General features: G+C 43.3%; 1 protein-coding gene across 1 annotated transcript in view; it reads right to left on the bottom strand.

Moving 5' to 3' along the window:
* The window catches only part of LOC124048605 (adenomatous polyposis coli protein-like), a 54,124-nt gene extending 37,338 nt beyond the window's left edge, over positions 1-16,786 (bottom strand). Inside the window, exon 1 of the mRNA XM_046369557.1 lies at positions 16,563-16,786. The gene's annotated coding sequence lies outside the window, so the exon portion shown is untranslated. The remainder of the gene's footprint in view (positions 1-16,562) is intronic.
* Positions 16,787-20,726: the final 3,940 nt, after the last annotated feature.

Consider the following 20,726-nt stretch of genomic DNA (forward strand, 5'->3'; position numbering starts at 1 on the left):
AGAAGTTTACATGCACTCAATTAGTATTTGGTAGCATTGCCTTTAAAATTGTTTAACTTGGGTCAATCATTTTGGGTAGCCTTCCACAAGCTTTTTTGGCCCATTCCACAAGAATTTTGGCCCACCTGACAGAGCTGGTGCAACAGTCAGGGTTGTAGGCCTTGATCACACACACTTTTCCAGGTATGCCCACACATGTTCTATAGGATTGAGGTCAGGGATTTGTGATAACCACTCCAATGCCTTGACTTTGTTGTCCTTAAGCCGTTTTGCCACAAATTTGGAAGTATGCGTGGGATCACTGTCCATTTGGAAGACCCATTTGCGACCAAGCTCTAACTTCCTGACTGATGTCTCGGGATGTTGCTTCAATATCTCCACATAATGTCCCCCCCTCATGATGCCATCCATTTTGTGATGTGCACCAGTCCCTCCTGCAGCAAAGCACCCCCACAACATGATGCTGCCACCCCTGTGCTTCACAGTTGGGATAGTGTTCTTCGGCTTGTAAGCCTCCCCTTTTCCCTCCAAACATAACAATGGTCATTATGGCCAAACGGTTCTATTTTTTTCCCCCCATCAGACCAGAGGACATTTCTCCAAAAAGTACGATCCTTGTCCCCATGTGCAGTTGCAAATCGTAGTCTGGCTTTTTTATGGCGGTTTTGGAGCAGTGGCTTCTTCCTTGCTGAGCGGCCTTTCAGGTTATGTCGATATAGGACTTGTTTTACTGCGGATATAGATACTTTTTTACCCGTTTCCTCCAGCATCTTGAAATGGTCCATTGCTGTTGTTCTAGGATTGATTTGCAGAATGCATCTCCTTCCTGAGCGATATGACGGCTAAGTGGTCCCATGGTGTTTATAGAATTGTTTGTGCAGATGGACGTGGTACCGTTTGGAAATTGCTCCAGGATGAACCAGACTTGTGGAAGTCTACAATTATTTTTCTGATGTCTTGGCTGATTCCTTTTGATTTTCCCATGATGTCAAGCAAAAATGCACGGAGTTTGAAGGTAGGCCTTGAAATACATCCACAGGTATTGACATGATTTGAGTCAATTAGCCTATCAGAAGCTTCTAAAGCCATGACATCATTTTCTGGAACTTCCCAAGCTGTTTAAAGGCACAGTCAACTTAGTGTATGTAAACGTATGAACCACTGGAATTGTGGTACAGTGAATTATAAGTGAAATAATCTGTCTGTAAACAATTGTTGGAAAAATTACTTGTGTCATGCACATAGAGGTCTTAAATGACTTGCCAAAACTGTAGTTTGTTAACAAGAAATGTGTGGAGTGGTTGAAAATGAGTTTTTATGACTCCAACTTAAGTGTAAACTTCAACTGTGTGTGTGTGTGTGTGTGTGTGTGTGTGTGTGTGTGTGTGTGTGTGTGTGTGTGTGTGTGTGTGTGTGTGTGTGTGTGTGTGTGTGTGTGTGTGTGTGTGTGTGTGTGTGTGTGTATATACACTGCTCAAAAAAATAAAGTGAACACTAAAATAACACATCCTAGATCTGAGTGAATGAAATATTCTTATTAAATACTTTTTTCTTTTCATAGTTGAATGTGCTGACAACAAAATCACACAAATTATCAATGGAAATCAAATTTATCAACCCATGGAGGTCTGGATTTGGAGTCACACTCAAAATTAAAGTGGAAAACTACACTACAGGCTGATACAACTTTGATGTAATGTCCTTAAAACAAGTCAAAATGAGGCTCAGTAGTGTGTGTGGCCTCCACGTGCCTGTATGAGTCCCTACAACGCATGGGCATGCTCCTGATGAGGTGGCGGCTGGTCTCTTGAGGGATCTCCTCCCAGACCTGGACTAAAGCATCCGCCAACTCCTGGACAGTCTGTGGTGCAACGTGGCGTTGGTGGATGGAGCGAGACATGATGTCCCAGATATGCTCAATTGGATTCAGGTCTGGGGAATGGGTGGGCCAGTCCATAGAATCAATGCCTTCCTCTTGCAGGAACTGCTGACACACTCCAGCCACATGAGGTCTAGCATTGTCTTGCATTAGGAGGAACCCAGGGCCAACCGCACCAGCATATGGTCTCACAAGGGGTCTGAGGATCTCATCTCGGTACCTAATAGCAGTCAAGCTACCTCTGGCGAGCACATGGAGGGCTGTGTTGCCCCCCAAAGAAATGCCACCCCACACCATGACTGACCCACCGCCAATCCGGTCATGCTGGAGGATGTTGCAGGCAGCAGAACGTTCTCCACGGTGTCTCCAGACGGTCACGTGCTCAGTGTGAACCTGCTTTCATCTGTGAAGAGCACAGGGCACCAATCTTGGTGTTCTCTGGCAAATGAAAAACGTCCTGCACGGTGTTGGGCTGTAAGCACAACCCCCACCTGTGGACGTCAGGCCCTCATACCACCCTCATGGAGTCTGTTTCTGACCGTTTGAGCAGACACATGCACATTTGTGGCCTGCTGGAGGTCATTTTGCAGGGCTCTGGCAGTGCTCCTCCTGCTCCTCCTTGCACAAAGGCGGAGGTAGCGGTCCTGCTGCTGGGTTGTTGCCTCCTAAGTGGACAGTTTGATTTCACAGAAGTGTGATTGACTTGGAGTTAGTGTTTTAAGTGTTCCCTTTATTTTTTTGAGCAGTGTATATATGAATTTAACTAATCTACTGTCGACATCAGGATACAATTTGAGAGCACTAGAGCTTTGTTCACACTGCCGTTTTAAGTGACCAAATATAATGTGCATTCAGACTGCTGACAAGGCTATGCTATTTGTCATGGTAATGATGGGTCTTCTGTGCACAGTGGTGTAGGCCACGGTTATTAAAGCAGGGTAAATATTTTTATTTAAGAATAAAAATGTACTCCTAATATTATTCAACTTACATTTGTAGGAACCAATTACTCTCACTGGAATATCTTAGAAACCATAAGCACCTGCAAACAGGCTTCTTGCGCTGTGTGGCAAGTTCACTTTACTTGGACATTAATCTGTGCCAACACATTGCTAACCTTTGTTTAATCAGCTGCTCTTAGCAAACATGTGTTTGGAGTAGTGTTGCGCGGTACACTGAAACGTCAACATTTTTCGATACTGTTTGATACTAGAATTTGTTTCACTTTCTGTACTTCTGTCAAACGTGTCTCACGTCGTCTACTGATTGAGCGAGGATCAAATCTGTCTGTCAGCGCAGCCAATGTGTCCTTATAGCGCGAGAGCACCGTGCCTGTGCCATTTACATTTACATTTAAGTCATTTAGCAGACGCTCTTATCCAGAGCGACTTACAAATTGGTGCATTCACCTTATGACATCCAGTGGAACAACCACTTTACAATAGTGCATCTAAATATTTTAAGGGGGGGGGGTGAGAAGGATTACTTTATCCTATCCTAGGTGTTCCTTAAAGAGGTGGGGTTTCAGGTGTCTCCGGAAGGTGGTGATTGACTCCGCTGTCCTGGCGTCGTGAGGGAGTTTGTTCCACCATTGGGGAGCCAGAGCAGCGAACAGTTTTGACTGAGCTGAGCGGGAACTGTACTTCCTCAGTGGTAGGGAGGCGAGCAGGCCAGAGGTGGATGAACGCAGTGCCCTTATTTGGGTGTAGGGCCTGATCAGAGCCTGGAGGTACTGAGGTGCCGTTCCCCTCACAGCTCCGTAGGCAAGCACCATGGTCTTGTAGCGGATGCGAGCTTCAACTGGAAGCCAGTGGAGAGAGCGGAGGAGCGGGGTGACGTGAGAGAACTTGGGAAGGTTGAACACTAGACGGGCTGCGGCGTTCTGGATGAGTTGTAGGGGTTTAATGGCACAGGCAGGGAGCCCAGCCAACAGCGAGTTGCAGTAATCCAGACGGGAGATGACAAGTGCCTGGATTAGGACCTGCGCCGCTTCCTGTGTGAGGCAGGGTCGTACTCTGCGGATGTTGTAGAGCATGAACCTACAGGAACGGGCCACCGCCTTGATGTTAGTTGAGAACGACAGTTTGTTGTCCAGGATCACGCCAAGGTTCTTAGCGCTCTGGGAGGAGGACACAATGGAGTTGTCAACCGTGATGGCGAGATCATGGAACGGGCAGTCCTTCCCCGGGAGGAAGAGCAGCTCCGTCTTGCCGAAGTTCAGCTTGAGGTGGTGATCCGTCATCCACACTGATATGTCTGCCAGACATGCAGAGATGCGATTCGCCACCTGGTCATCAGAAGGGGGAAAGGAGAAGATTAATTGTGTGTCGTCTGCATAGCAATGATAGGAGAGACCATGTGAGGTTATGACAGAGCCAAGTGACTTGGTGTATAGCGAGAATAGGAGAGGGCCTAGAACAGAGCCCTGGGGGACACCAGTGGTGAGAGCGCGTGGTGAGGAGACAGATTCTCGCCACGCCACCTGGTAGGAGCGACCTGTCAGGTAGGACGCAATCCAAGCGTGGGCCGCGCCGGAGATGCCCAACTCGGAGAGGGTGGAGAGGAGGATCTGATGGTTCACAGTATCGAAGGCAGCCGATAGGTCTAGAAGGATGAGAGCAGAGGAGAGAGAGTTAGCTTTAGCGGTGCGGAGCGCCTCCGTGATACAGAGAAGAGCAGTCTCAGTTGAATGACTAGTCTTGAAACCTGACTGATTTGGATCAAGAAGGTCATTCTGAGAGAGATAGCGGGAGAGCTGACCAAGGACGGCACGTTCAAGAGTTTTGGAGAGAAAAGAAAGAAGGGATACTGGTCTGTAGTTGTTGACATCGGAGGGATCGAGTGTAGGTTTTTTCAGAAGGGGTGCAACTCTCGCTCTCTTGAAGACGGAAGGGACGTAGCCAGCGGTCAGGGATAAGTTGATGAGCGAGGTAAGGTAAGGGAGAAGGTCTCCGGAAATGGTCTGGAGAAGAGAGGAGGGGATAGGGTCGAGCGGGCAGGTTGTTGGGCGGCCGGCCGTCACAAGACGCGAGATTTCATCTGGAGAGAGAGAGGGAGAAAGAGGTCAGAGCACAGGGTAGGGCAGTGTGAGCAGAACCAGCGGTGTTGTTTGACTTAGCAAACGAGGATCGGATGTCGTCGATCTTCTTTTCAAAATGGTTGACGAAGTCATCTGCAGAGGGGGGGGGAGGGGGAGGAGGATTCAGGAGGGAGGAGAATGTGGCAAAGAGCTTCCTAGGGTTAGAGGCAGATGCTTGGAATTTAGAGTGGTAGAAAGTGGCTTTAGCAGCAGAGACAGAGGAGGAAAATGTAGAGAGGAGGGAGTGAAAGGATGCCAGGTCCGCAGGGAGGCGAGTTTTCCTCCATTTCCGCTCGGCCTTCCGGAGCCCTGTTCTGTGAGCTCGCATTGAGTCGTCAAGCCACGGAGCGGGAGGGGAGGACCGAGCCGGCCTGGAAGATAGGGGACATAGAGAGTCAAAGGATGCAGAAAGGGAGGAGAGGAGGGTTGAGGAGGCAGAATCAGGAGATAGGTTGGAGAAGGTTTGAGCAGAGGGAAGAGATGATAGGATGGAAGAGGAGAGAGTAGCGGGGGAGAGAGAGCGAAGGTTGGGACGGCGCAATACCATCCGAGTAGGGGCAGTGTGGGAAGTGTTGGATGAGAGCGAGAGGGAAAAGGATACAAGGTAGTGGTCGGAGACTTGGAGGGGAGTTGCAATGAGGTTAGTGGAAGAACAGCATCTAGTAAAGATGAGGTCGAGCGTATTGCCTGCCTTGTGAGTAGGGGGAAGGTGAGAGGGTGAGGTCAAAAGAGGAGAGGAGTGGAAAGAAGGAGGCAGAGAGGAATGAGTCAAAGGTAGACGTGGGGAGGTTAAAGTCGCCCAGAACTGTGAGAGGTGAGCCGTCCTCAGGAAAGGAGCTTATCAAGGCATCAAGCTCATTGATGAACTCTCCGAGGGGACCTGGAGGGCGATAAATGATAAGGATGTTAAGCTTGAAAGGGCTGGTAACTGTGACAGCATGAAATTCAAAGGAGGCGATAGACAGATGGGTAAGGGGAGAAAGAGAGAATGACCACATGGGAGAGAGAAGGATCCCTATGCCACCACCCCGCTGACCAGAAGCTCTCGGGGTGTGCGAGAACACGTGGGCGGACGAAGAGAGAGCAGTAGGAGTAGCAGTGTTATCTGTGGTGATCCATGTTTCTGTCAGTGCCAAGAAGTCGAGGGACTGGAGGGAGGCATAGGCTGAGATGAACTCTGCCTTGTTGGCTGCAGATCGGCAGTTCCAGAGGCTACCGGAGACCTGGAACTCCACATGGGTCGTGCGCGCTGGGACCACCAGATTAGGGTGGCAGCGGCCACGCGGTGTACTCAGTGCTAGCTCTAGCCTGTCCTGAGGAACCACTGAACACACTGAAGTCTGGGTGGCATCACCACTTACGCTGCACGTTAGTTAACACACTTGAATAACATTTGAAACTTAATTACTGTTCCCAAAACAATGTCCAGTACAGGCTAGAAAACTTTACAACGCAAGAAGCTTCCAGCTTTGTAGGCTAACTTTCCTTACTAGCTTACAGTTGAAGACAACAGAAATTCACTACCCCTCTTGTTTGTGATAATATGCAAACCATAACATAAAATATTTCTGATTACAAAGCTGAAGGTCACCGAAAATATTATTCATTCACTTCATCTCCCCCCGCCTCACATCTCGCCCAGTCAAGATAATCTTTGCTCAAGCCTCAAACTGACTATGAATGACGTCATGGGTCTTAGATCATTTTTAGTAGTTAGATCATTTTTACCAAAGTCAAATTGATTGTACAATTGATTCATTATTGCATACATTCAAAAATATACAATGTAATGATATTGAACCCAAAAGATCTGTCTGGTTCAAGTGCCATTCTCCACCACGTGTATGGTTCAAGTGCCATTCATGCTTCCTTGCACTCAAAAGTTGTCTAGTAAGCTAAGATGACTGACAATGCTCACGATGGAAGTCTCCCAGCTGCTTTGAATGTTTCAAATCATAGTGTAAGAACACTTTCATTAAAGCCTCAAAGTATAAGATGATCCAACTTTAAAAAATGACTCCTGGTTGGCTATCCACAGCAGTCAACTAGCTAGATAGGTAGCTGCTTAACTTGCTAGCACATTCACTAATGTGTTTGTAACTTTAGCTAGTTTGCTACCACTTCCATTTGTCAAACTGCCAAAGAAGCTAGCAAGCAATGCCAAATAAGTCTAAAAACAACTTGAGGGCAAATGAATCGGATTTGACAGTTAAAACCAGTCAATGCCAGGAATTAGATTTGTATCCGATTTAAATTTTTAAATGTGGCTTGAAATATCAGATGACATGTGTTTTTTGGATGTTCAGACTGTAGGAAAAAGATCAGATTCTAATTGGATATGCAGTTTTTTTGTTGATTTGAGTCACTTCAAAATGCCAATGTGAACAAGACTGTTAGTAGCTTTGACTGCACGCTGTCAGTGCATTCAGAGCCATCCAGTGGCTAGCCACACTAAAAGTAATTATCCGGTGAAGCAATTGTTGACAGTCCACCACAACATAGCCGAGAGTCACCTGATTAGCAAGGGATAGTCTGTTTAATTGTATTGTGTATTAAAACAGTTTGAGATTGTGGGGGTATTCACTAGTTAGAATGGGGAATGGGGCTCCCCGGGAAAATGTCTGAGGTTGCAACAGTAACCAAGGGGGCGGGGCTTAGGGAAGGGTCAATTATAGATCAAACCATTTTCCTTAAGGGTCAATTCTACTCTAGGGAGTCCTCTGTAAGCACTGAAACGGATTCAGTCATTGTCTTCTGACAGGTGGCGTCACTCCCATGCGACTCTCATCCTTTAACCGACATAGTGCTGGCGGAATCGTCACAATCGTCACAATCTGAACAAGATTCCGTAGGCCTTTATCAAAAATACCAGAATTTATACCATAACACTTGTTTCTAAATGTGAACAAATAACAACTGAGTAAATATACATTTTCAATACATACTTCACATAGTCCCATACCAAAAGATATAGGGTGAGTGAGAGTGAATGTCTTGACTGACTGTTAGGAAGGTAGTCGCTAGCCTGGAATTCAAAACCCATTTCCCTATGAGATCTAACTTACATAACAATAGAAGCCCGATGCTCCACTTAATAGATCCCCATCATGTGAGTGGTGGAGCACAGAGAGAACACTGGACGTCCCAGCCTTCACAGCACGAACTGGTTTCTGGAGTCCGTTTTTCAGGAGGAGCTCATATTACAACCAAGCAGAAAATAGTACTAGTAATCTACTACACCAAAGGACATGAGCTATTTTAGTGTGGTATATTAAATGCTTCCTTCCTGAAAGTCAGCTGAGATTCTTCCATGTCTCCTCCATCTTAGATTCACAGTACCATTCTAGAAGAGATTTCTTAACAACCTCAATTAAAAACAGCCAGGAAATGAAAACATCAGAATGAGCTTCTTGTTAGTGTTAAATCATAGCTTCTCCTCAATGCGCACTCTGCTGTTCTTTCTACCTCCCTCTCACTCCTCTATCAATCTGAATAGATGCCCTGTATCGCCAGAAAGAGAAAAGAGAGATGGTAAAAGGAAAGTGTTTCTGAATGCAGGTTTTTTCATGCAAATGAATGTTTGTGAAAGAGCCAGGGAAAGCCAGACGTTGGCAGCCAGAGAACCCTTGTTGGCTGGCCTGGTCCCCCCCTCCCTCTCACTGGTGGTGTTGTTGGTGGTGTTGTTGCCTTTACTAAAAATGTTCACACATCCATTCTCCCAAGTGTGTGGGAAAAATGTTTCATTGACAATGTTCAATTCCAGACTTCAAGCTAAAGATATCTCAGAGACAAAACCCTGAATTGTTTACAGACAGATTATTTCACTATCACAATTCCAGTTTGTCAAAAGTTTACATACATTAAGTTGACTGTGCCTTGGCTTTAGAAGCTTCTGATAGGCTAATTGACATCATTTGAGTCCATTGGAAATGTACGTGTGGATGCATTTCAAGGCCTACCTTCAAACGCAGTGCTTGACATCATGGGAAAATAATAAGAAATCGGAAAAATAATCGTATACCTCCAGAAGTCTGGTTCATCCTTGGGGGCAATTTCCAAACACCTGAAGGTACCACGTTCATCTGTTCAAACAATAGTACGCAATTATAAACACCATGGGACCACGCAGCCGTCATTCCTGCTCAGAAAGGAGACACCATCTCTAGGAGAAAGAACGCACATTGGTGTGAAAAGTACAAATCAATCCGAGAACAACAGCAAAAGACCTTGTCAAGATGCTGGAGGAAACCAGTACAAAAGTATCTATATCCACAGTAAAACGAGTCCTATATTGACATAACCTGGAAGGCTGCTCAGCAAGGAAGAAGCCACTGCTCCGACACTGACATAAAAAAGCCAGACTACAGTTTGTAACTGCACGTGGGGGGGACAAAGATTAACATTTTGGGAGAAATGTCCTCTGGTATGATGGGAGAAAAAAATAGAACAGTTTGGCCATAATGACCATAGTTATGTTTGGGAGGAAAAAGTAGAGGCTTGCAAGCCGGAGAACACCATCCCAACCGTGAAGCACGGGGGTGGCATCATGTTGTGGGGGTGCTTTGCTGCAGGAGGGACTCGTGCACTTCACAAAATAGATGGCATCATGAGGGGGAACATTCTGTGGATATATTGAAGCAACATCTCAAGACATCAGTCAGGATGTTAAAACTTGGTCAAAAATGGGTCTTCCAAATGGACAATGACCCAAAGCATTCTTACAAAGTTGTGGCAAAATGGCTTAAGGACAACAAAGTCAAGGTATTGGAGTGGCCATCACAAAGCCCTGACCTCAATCCTATAGAAAATTTGTGGGCAGAACTGAAAATCGTGTGCAAGCAAGGAGGCCTACAAACCTACACCAGCTCTGTCAGGAGGAATGGGCCAAAATTCACCCAACTCATTGTGGGAAGCTTGTGTAAGGATACCCAAAATGTTAGACCGAAGTTAAACAAACTAAAGGCAATGCTACCAAATACTAATTGAGTGCATGTAAACTTCTGACCCACTGGGAATGTGATGAAAGAAATAAAAGCTGAAATAAATCACTCTATTATTCTGACATTTAACATTCTTAAAATAAAGTGGTGATCATAACTGACCTAAGACAGGGAATTTTTACTAGGATTAAATGTCAGGAATTGTGAAAAACAGTGTAAATGTAATTGGCTAAGGTGTATGTAAACGTCCAACATAACTGTATATTTATTCGGCAGAAAATAGCATAATTTTCATCAGAAATGCAACGCTATTTGGCTAGCAGCCACACAAGTAAATTAACTTACAATGAAAAAGCAAGATATTTCTTGCAAAAACTATGCGTGGCCAATTCTAATGTTTATCATTAAAAGAACATAGCCAGCTACATTTCCTAATCTAATGTTTTGCTTGAACTTAATCTTGTATTTTACCAGAGAAAATTAGCTACACGGTCAGCTGAATTCTCATCTGAGTGGAGAAGTGCAACTGAAGCCCAAAATGAGTCTTGATGTAGAGTACAAATTAAAATACACATTTTAGATCTGCATTTACAAAACACATTAAGATTTTTTAAATGCCTTTCAATACAAATTTTTACGTGGAAAAAACAACCTCTGGCATTGGGCACCGATTTTGGTTCCATAATGCAATTAGTGGGAAAACACCATTGTGAGCCATTTCATGTGAGAGTAAAATATCAGTCAGAAATGTATAAAGAGGGGAGATCTAAATATGCAACAAGCATTGGTTGCTAATATGACTAGAATTGTGCCTTTGGCTACCAGACAATGAAGGGAAGTTGATTTGAAAACCAACAATACATGAGAGAAAAAGGCTTCTGGTTTCAATGGCATGTGGAAGTCTTTATAAAATAATTGCCTGCAGGTTTGGTTAGATTTTGGCTAGGTTACTTTGAAGCAAGTTAAGACATGCTTCAATATGCAATAAAACGTGCAGGTTTCAAACAACTAAGCATATGTTTTGAAAATTCATACTGCCTCCGGCTCATTACAAAGTGGTGTATGACGCCTAGTTGCATATGCACTTGAATGGCGAATGGGAAGCGCGCTACTGGTAGGGATGTCAAATGTTCAGGCTGCTTGCTGCATAGATCCTATGGACCCTTTAGAGCACCTGGTTAAATTGCGCTTAGGAACATCTTTTACATCTCTAAATGGTTCAAATAATGAACAAATTGTGTGTTTGCTTCATTTACTATCATCTTAAATTAAGATTAATTATTTTTGCCATATCTAATTAACATATGTTACACAACTTGGGGTAGCAGGTAGCCTAGTGGTTGGAGCGTTGGGCCAGTAATCAAAGGTTGCTGGATCGAATCCCCGATCTGACAAGGTAAAAATCTGCCGTTCTGCCCCTGAAAAAGTCAGTTAACCCACTGTTCCCTTGTAAGCAATCATTGTAAATAAGAATTTGTTCTTAACTGACTTGCCTAGTTAAATAAAACAAAAAAAATGCACAAGTTGACGTTTTCCAACCACATCGAATTTCGGTGTATAGCCAACACGACGCCAAGATCAATATCTTGGTTTTGTTCTGTTGATCTTATCATGCACATCATGCCTTTTGAATGAGGGGGGGGGGTCACAGGACTTAGAATGCAGCAATCATTTTCTTTCTCAAATGGCACAGATAATTCGAGGCGGTCCATTTCAGATGCCTCCCAAAATCAACACCCCCCCATTCAAAAGGCCTTCAAAAACTTCACCGAACTGTTCTTTATGTTGATTATCACATGCGCACAAAGCCAATAGATCAGGGGTACTCATGTACTTTTCTGAAGGTACAGTCACAAAAATGTCCTAGGTGTCAAAGGTCCAGATGGATATAGTCATTTATTGGCTTAGTAACAAACCCCCACCTCACAACTCATGCAACCCCAAACGGTTCACACTTCTTGTTGGCAGAGAAAATTTAAAGTTAATTTCCTGCAATTCCAAAAATGTTTGAATTTGTGGATTAATATGATACCGGGGGTTGAAGCTCGACCAAGTTCCCCCTGCATAAAAAGTTTTGCATTTCATTTTTTGTTGTCAGGACCCGCGGTTCCTATTGACCCCATTCAGGGTCCGGATCTGGTCCGCGGTCTGCCAGTTGAGTAGGGGGGGAAACAGATCATCTGTCAGGCAGAGAAAGCGTGCAGCTCTCAAACAGCTGGATGTTGTGTGGAGCAGCTTACCGGAGACCAAATCACCGGTAGGAATAGGAAAGATGTTCCAAATTATGACGTCTACCAGTAAATGCTAAGGCAAGAATAGGTATGCAAACCAGGTATCTAAAAAGTTCCAAGTCTTGGTTGAATATTTGGAATGCGCAATTCAGTTATGGTTCTAGAAAAGTCATTCAAGTCATGGTAGCCGATTTATAAGTTCTACTGCTCTAATATAAATATTCATTTCTGATCTGCTTGAAAGATGTGGGTGCTTTAGTTTGTTTCTCACAGTTGAAATTTTGTTGCGGTAAGACCCGTGTGAGGTTATATTATGATCAAAACTATATTGAAATGTTGTCTTCAACTTGGTTTTCAATACAAAGCGTTGCATAACAAAGGACGCCCGTCCTTCGGTCGCTTTCTTTAATGTTACAATAACATCTTAAAATGACGAGACTGACTTGCTACCACAGACAGGACTTCATGAGTGTGTTTGTGTATGGAGCATGCTGTCTATTTAGTCAGGCAACACACACATTGACATTTTTTAATGTAAAAATGTGAATGCCATTGGGTAGGCCTATTAAAAAGAGCATTATTGTTAAAGTGTTGATGCAGATTTTTTTTGCATACATTTTGGGGGAGTTCTCTTCTCTATAGGCTATTACAACCATACGATATAAGACATTGGTCCTTAAATTACAATTGAGTGCTTAAAAAACTATTTGAAAGTCCTTGAATTTGACTCAACAATGTCTGTATTAACCCTGTATAGGCTACTTGTTCATCCTGCAAATGAAAGAAAAACTCCTGTTATTGAAGTTATGCACGCATCATTAGCTTTCATGTCAGGCCAGTATTTTTTCTTTTCTCCCCTCCATTCAGGCCAGTAGCTTTCAGTTGGCACTGGCCTGGTGTGCCACTGGTGAATTTACCTGAACGTCAAGCCCTGTGGACTTGTATGTCTACCATTTTGTGTAGCCATTAGCGATGTTAATGATAGTTAGGTAGGCTGTCTTCAAGTAGACGGAAAGGAAATTAAAAAGGTAACGACAAAGTAGCTTATGCCTACCTTGCAGAATAATGATTATTTGCATCAATCCAGTGGCCATTTGTTTAGAAACATCCATCACATGTGCACTACAGAAACACTGCTCGCCAAACTGGCTGGCTGGTGTGCATCTGAATAAAACAGTGTATTTTCTTTGCTGTTACAGTAAATCTATCCAAATTAGGTTGGGGCAGTATACCAAGGATTTAGAAGTAGTCACAGGATAGTTTTTCCATTACCATTGAAACTGCAGTATTTCTGAAATTTTGTAGCTATTTAAGTAAATACCTGCAGTCAACTTGTGCAATGTGTTAGGGAGATAAAGCAGATTGCATTCTTCATTTCAACTGTCACATGATGTTACATTATGAAGCTTAAGTAGTTCCCCTGAACAGTTGAGCCAGTCGCGTGTTTGTAAATAGCACAAGGAGAGAAAGCAGGTCCAGCTGTGTATTGACTGGGGCCTCGGTTTATATTGAAAGTCAGTGTTTTTTTTGCTTCAATAGAGTGACCAGCAACATGCAACTATAGTTATCCTTCACAGAAAATACATTTGAGTATCACATTTGGCCAAAAATAGCTTCAGTTATATCAGATAACAGAAGCTCAACGCTATTTGGCTAGCAGCCAGAGTAAATGAACTAAATGAGCAAAAGTGATGCATGGCCATCATATTTCTAATGTTTAGGCCCATCATAGAAAGAACGTAGCCAGCTACATTTGCTAATGTTTTGTTTAAAGTTTCTAGCATTTTACTGGAGAAAAATAGGCTGGCTACACTGAGAAAAGTACATTGAAAATTAGCTACACAACAGTCAGAGCGCTGTCTGCTGATAGAACACCCATTCGTGAATTCTCAGAGTTTAGAAGTGCAACTGAAGCACAAAATCTATGTTAACCCGGTTTAACACTGCTATCTAAGTAAGTGGCTAACTGAGTAAGGTGACAGGGCATCATATTGTGTTCAATTTCTAACATGTTTGTGAAGTCAAAGCCCTTTGGCTGAGTTATTTGTACAGCTGCCACTGACTTGATTTCCTTGTGGGGGTTTTTTTTGTAGGGGGGGGGGGGTGTTCGCCTCTGGCTCATATGATCCTCCCCCATCTTCTCTGAGAAAAGCAGGCAGGCCCGTTGCCCTAGTGACTTCAGACTCCACACAGACACAGCGTGTAGACATGCTGCTGGAGAGCCAGTAATGCTCTTCCTTCAGACAAGCATGTCAAAGCTTCATTTGCACAATGCCTCTCGTTCATATCCGCTTTTGAAATGTCCAAACTCAACAAAAATAACGACATTCGGTAGCTCCTACCTACACTGAACAAAAATATAAACTCAACATGCACCAACTTTAAAGATGCAGTTGATAAGGAAATAAGTTAATTTAAATATAGCCCTAATCTATTGATTTCACAACCTACGTTAAAAAAAAAAACATACGTTGGTGGATATTGTCTGGAACAGGTACACGCCGTCGTAAACGATTCATCCAGAGCATCCCATGAATGGCACGACAATAGGCCTCAGGATTGTCACGGTATCTCTGTGCATTAAAATTGCCATCGATAAAATGCAATTGTGTTCATTATCTGAGGCTTATGCCAGATCATACCATAACTCCACCACGGGGTACTCTGTTCCCAACATTGACATCAGTAAACCGCTTGCCCACACATTACAAGTGGTCTGTGGTTGTGAGGCCAGTTGGACATACTGCCAGATTCTCTAAATTACGTTGGAGGTGGCTCATGGTAGAGAAATTAACATTGCATTTTTTGACAACAACTCTGGTAGACATTCCTGCAGTGAGCATACCAATTGCACGCTCCCTCAAAACTTGAGACATCTGTGGCATTGCACATTTTACAGTTGCCTGTAAAATGATCAAGCTGTTTAATCAGTTTCTTGATCTTGGCAAAGGATCAAAACTAACAGGGTTGCAAACAAATTTCTGCTCAAAATTTGAGCAAAATAAGCTTTTTGTGCATATGGAACATTTCTAGAATATTTTATTTCAACTTTATGAGCTGGATTGCCTGTCTCTGCAATTCATTTATTTTCGCCATGGAAATTTGCTCTGATTTATGCTAATTCCTGGGGTGGGGCCTTGTGTACTAAACCAGTCATACAGTAAATCCTGGGGTGCGAGGAGGACTGTATGACAATGTGAAAATCTGAATACCGCCCAACCCTAATCACTGTAAGAACACAATGGCATGCCAATGTAAAAGAATGCTAGTCATTATTAGCCTGGTTTAGTATGAAATGCAGGCACATTATGGGACAAAGGCCAGGTTAACATCAATTATTATTTTTAAGTATATACAAAAATTGGTGCGACCATGTGTGCTGGTGCCACCAACTGAAACGTGTCAAAAGTTAGTGTAGAACCTTGGACACACTTGAATCAAAATGCAACACTTCAAATGTAGCTAGCGGTCTTCTACAAATTGTCCTCTAACCAGTGACATAAACATTATTCCTAGATTCCGTGTGGTTTTTGAGCGGTGTTCATTTTTAAAACAGGACGTGCAACCGTTTTTGTGACCAGTGTATGAAAATGCACCATTCCAAAATGTATTAGATTTTTCTGCAGGTTGTCCTCTAACTAGTGATGTAAAGAAAATCTCTCCAATTTCCATGTGGTTTTCAAATAGTGGTAATTTCATAACGGTTATCTGTGCGGTTTTCCTTCTGCTGCACAAACATGTACAAATTAACATAGGTAGTGTTTACCCAGCTTTAAATTCAATATTGATGCAATTCACATGTGACAAACACTTGCACAATATGGCCGAGCCGCAGCCTGAATGGCAAACACTCCCAGCTGATCACCTAAACGGGTTTCCCTGCCTACTGGATACAAAGTAGAAAGCCAGACAAGGTTTGTGGAACGTAAAGTAAGCGTGGCAAATTGCAACATAACATTGTAGCAAGTTCTTCGAACAAAGGCACACTTTGTAACAGACTCGTGACACTCAATTGGAAACGTTCAAATAATGTACTGCACTGAACGCTGCTCGGTTATTTAAACAATCAATTTAATGCGCTTCAAAGTGTGGGCAGCTTGCCAAAACGAAAGTGCAGTCTTTGCTGCGTTCCTGACAACTAGCAATAGCCTGGGCTAAATGTAGGCTACTGTACATCAGAAGCTAGTACGCAAACTAAATTGAGAACTTTTATGCCAGCTCCTTTTCATGGTCATGCTCAAAATAGTTTAGAGTTCGAGTCCTACTTGAAAAGGCGTACCAGAGGTACATGTTGCGTTGCCAGATTAATGTGCAGTTTTGTTCCAGTCAAAACAACAGGCTGCCTCCTAGCTAATGAGTAATGTTAGCAGCTTGTTCGCCAACTAATGAACTAAAATAGCGAGCTAACATTTAGCTTAGGTAAATGGTCTTACCTGTATCAACATTCGCTCCTCTCTGCACCAATACGTTTATAGAGACGCGCTCCAGGGTGAAAAGTCCCCTATCGAAACCGCGGAACTAACTTTAAACGAGGGTCCATTATAAACGTTGCTACACACTCTTCAGACTCTTAAGTAAACTTTTTCTTTTGTGTCTTCCCTCCGCTTCTTTTTTTCGTCGTACGCTTGCTTCGTTATGCCATGTTGTCTGTACTGTCAGCATGCGCGCATGCTTGATGATGACGCGCAAAGGGTACCCGCCCTCGGGCCGTGAGAAAGAAAACAACATCTGAGATTGACTTTGTTTACATATAAAGTGTTTACATTTTTCTTGTCGATCTGATATCTGTGTGGTCAGAAAAAAAGGGAAGCATAGGCCTACCAGTCTACTTGATTTAAATATGGCACTCGGCCCACTGACCCACTTTCAGCGAAAGTCATTGAAAGCATGTAGGCCTGCCTAACACATTTTACTGGCAAGTGACAACAATGACCTTTTATTCAATTGTGTATTCTGCATGTCAAGGACGTCTTTGTTGTTATAGTATGAATACAGTAGGCCAATTCATATTAGGCTATAACAACTACACACAGAAGTACTTGACATACATTAGTCCATCTTTGACACATATTACACATCTACACCCTTATCTGAAAAAGAGGAAAAGCTTAATCCCTGCATGTTTGTGTATACTCCTCTGATCATACAGTATATTGAAATGGAATCATGAATGGATGAGAAGGAGAACTTATTGACAATAAGCCCAGTGAATAGAATAACTTAATGACAATGAAGAAATAGCCTACTCTTACATATTTCTTGACATTGTGCAAAACTGCAATCAACACCTTTTGCTTACTAACTCTCTTTATTACGCAGGCATTGGCAAAGACCAACCACCAGAGGTCAGGATAAATCAAGGTAGCACTTGCTCTAAAAAAAAAGAATGTGTAGTTTAGGCCTATGGCAAGGCTACTAAAAAAACTCAAAATAAAGTTGCAATATTATCTCACTGCAATTTACTGTAGCCTACAGTGGTGGCTTGGCATTTTAAATTATATATAGCCTGCCAATGGCCACACACACACAGAGAGAGAGAGAGAGAGAGAGAGAGAGAGAGAGAGAGAGAGAGAGAGAGAGAGAGAGAGAGAGAGAGAGAGAGAGAGAGAGAGAGAGAGAGAGAGAGAGAGAGAGAGAGAGAGAGAGACAAACAAGCCGGAGGGGATGGCTGCTGTTTTACGGGCTCCTAACCAATTGTGATATTTTGTGTTTTTCACATTGTTTGTAACTTATTTTGTGCATAATGTTGATGCTACTGTCTCTTATGAACGAAAATAGCTTCTGGATATCAGAACAGCGATTACTCACCTCAAAGAAGAAGTCTTCCGCTAAGGATATAATGTTTGCATGAAGAAAATAAGTAAATACAGGGGGCCAAGATCAGGGTGCTTGTGAGATTTTGTCGGCAACTGGGTAACCTGCCTCTACCATTCGTTCTATTGGCCAATGTGCAATCACTGGAGAATAAACTGAATGAGTTCCGTTTGAGACTCCTGCCAATCGGACATTAAAAACTGTAATATCTTATGTTTCACCAAGTTGTGTCTGAACGACGCCGCGGATCATATACAGTTGGCTGGGTTTTCTGTGCATCAGCAGGACAGAACAGCTATGTCCGGTAAGATGAAAGGTCATTGTCCTGCTGGAAGGGGAACCTTCGTCCCAGTCTCAAATCTTTGGAAGAATGACAGGTTTCCCTCAAGTACAGTGGCTTGCGAAAGTATTCACCCCTCTTGGAATTCTTCCTATTTTGTTGCCTTACAACCTGGAATTAAAATAGATTTTCGGGTGGATGGTATGGTATCATTTGATTTACACAACATGCCTACCACTTTGAAGATGCAAAATATGTTTTATTGTGAAACAAATAAAACCCCCCAAGTCAATACTTTGTAGAGCCAACTTTTGCAGCAATTACAGCTGAAAATCTCTTGGAGTATGTCTCTATAAGCTTGGCAAATCTAGCCACTGGGATATTTGCCCATTCTTCAATGCAAAACTGCTCCAGCTCCTTCACGTTGGAAGGGTTCCGCTGGTGTACAGCAGTCTTTAAGTCATACCACAGATTCTCAATTGGATTGAGGTCTGGGCTTTGACTAGGCCATTCCAAGACATTTAAATGTTTCCCCTTAAACCACTCAAGTGTTGCTTTAGCAGTATGCTTAGGGTCCTTGTCCTGCTGGAAGGTGAACCGCCGTCCCAGTCTCAAATCTCTGGAAGACTGAAACAGGTTTCCCTCAATAATTTCCCTGTATTTAGCGCCATCCTTCAATTCTGACCAGTTTCTCAGTCACGGTCGAGGAAAAATATCCCCACAGCATGATGCTGCCACCATCATGCTTCACTGGGATGATGAGAGGTGTTGGATTTGCACCAGACATAGTGTTTTCCTTGATGACCAAAAAGCTCAATTTTAGTATCATCAGACCAGAGTACCTTCTTTCAGATGTTTGAAAAGTCTCCCAAGTGAATTATTTTTTTCTTTAAGCAATGGCTTTTTGTCAGGCCTCTCTTCTGTAAAGCCCAGCTCTGTGGAGTGTACGGCTTAAAGTGGTCCTATGGATAGATACTCCAATCTCCACTGTGGAGCTTTGCAGCTCCTTCAGGGTTATCTTTGGTCTCTTTGTTGCCTCTGATTAATACCCTCATTGCCTGCTCAGTGAGCTTTGGTGGGTGGCCCTCTCGGCAGGTTTGTTGTGGTGCCATATTCTTTCCATTTTTTAATAATGGATTTAATGGTGCTCCGTGGGATGTTTTTATAACCCAACCCTGATCTGTACTTCTCCACAACTTTGTCCCTGACCTGTTTGGAGAGCTCCTTGGTCTTCATGGTGCCACTTACTTGGTGGTGCCCCTTGCTTAGTGGTGTTGCAGACTCTTGGGCCTTTCAGAACATGTGTGTATATATACTGAGATCATGTGACAGATCATGTGACACTTAGATTGAACACAGGTGGACTTTATTTAACTAATTAGGTGACTTCTGAAGGTAATTGGCTTCAAGGAGGCTTCAAGTTGTGTTTTTAATTTCCCTTAACCAATTTGGACTATTTTGTTTATTTCCATTTACATAAATTCCAAATACAAATCTATTTAAATTACAGGTTGTAATGCAACAAAATAGGAAAAATGCCAAGGGGGATGAATACTTTTGCAAGGCACTGTATGTCTATTTGTGAATAACAGCTGGTGCGCAATGTCTAATACTAAGTTAGTCTCAAGGTATTGCTCACCTGAGGTAGAGTACCTCATGATAAACTGTAGACCATACCAAGACTTTTCATCTATATTTTTTGTTGTCGTCTATTTACCACCACAGACCGACGCTGGCACTAAGACCGCACTCAACGAGTTGTATAAGGCCTTAAGCAAACAAGAAAATGCTCATCCCTAAGCGGCTCTCCTAGTGGCCCGGAGACTTTAATGCAGGCAACCTAAATCCCCTTTACTTAATGTCTACCACTGTGTCACATGTGAAACCAGAGGGGAAAACTCTAGCCCACCTTTACTCCACATACAGAGATGCGTACAAAGCTCTCCCTCACCCTCCATTAGGAATATCTGACCATAATTCTATCCTCCTGATTCCTGCTTACAAGCAAAAACCAGTGACTCGCTCAATACGGAAGTGGTCAGATGACACGAATGCTATGCTACAGAACTGTTTTGCTTGCACAGACTGGAATATGTTCTGCGATTCATCCAATGGCATTGAGGAGTATACCATCTCAGTCACCGGCTTCATCAATAAGTGCATCGACAACGTTGTCACATTTACATTTACATTTAAGTCATTTAGCAGACGCTCTTATCCAGAGCGACTTACAAATTGGTGCATTCACCTTATGACATCCAGTGGAACAGCCACTTTACAATAGTGCATCTAAATATTTTAAGGGGGGTAGAAGGATTACTTTATCCTATCCTAGGTATTCCTTAAAGAGGTGGGGTTTCAGGTGTCTCCGGAAGGTGGTGATTGACTCCGCTGTCCTGGCGTCGTGAGGGAGTTTGTTCCACCATTGGGGGGCCAGAGCAGCGAACAGTTTTGACTGGGCTGAGCGGGAACTGTACTTCCTCAGTGGTAGGGGGGCGAGCAG

Source organism: Oncorhynchus gorbuscha, linkage group LG11, assembly GCF_021184085.1.
Source record: "Oncorhynchus gorbuscha isolate QuinsamMale2020 ecotype Even-year linkage group LG11, OgorEven_v1.0, whole genome shotgun sequence".
NCBI classification, from domain to species: Eukaryota; Metazoa; Chordata; class Actinopteri; order Salmoniformes; family Salmonidae; genus Oncorhynchus; species Oncorhynchus gorbuscha.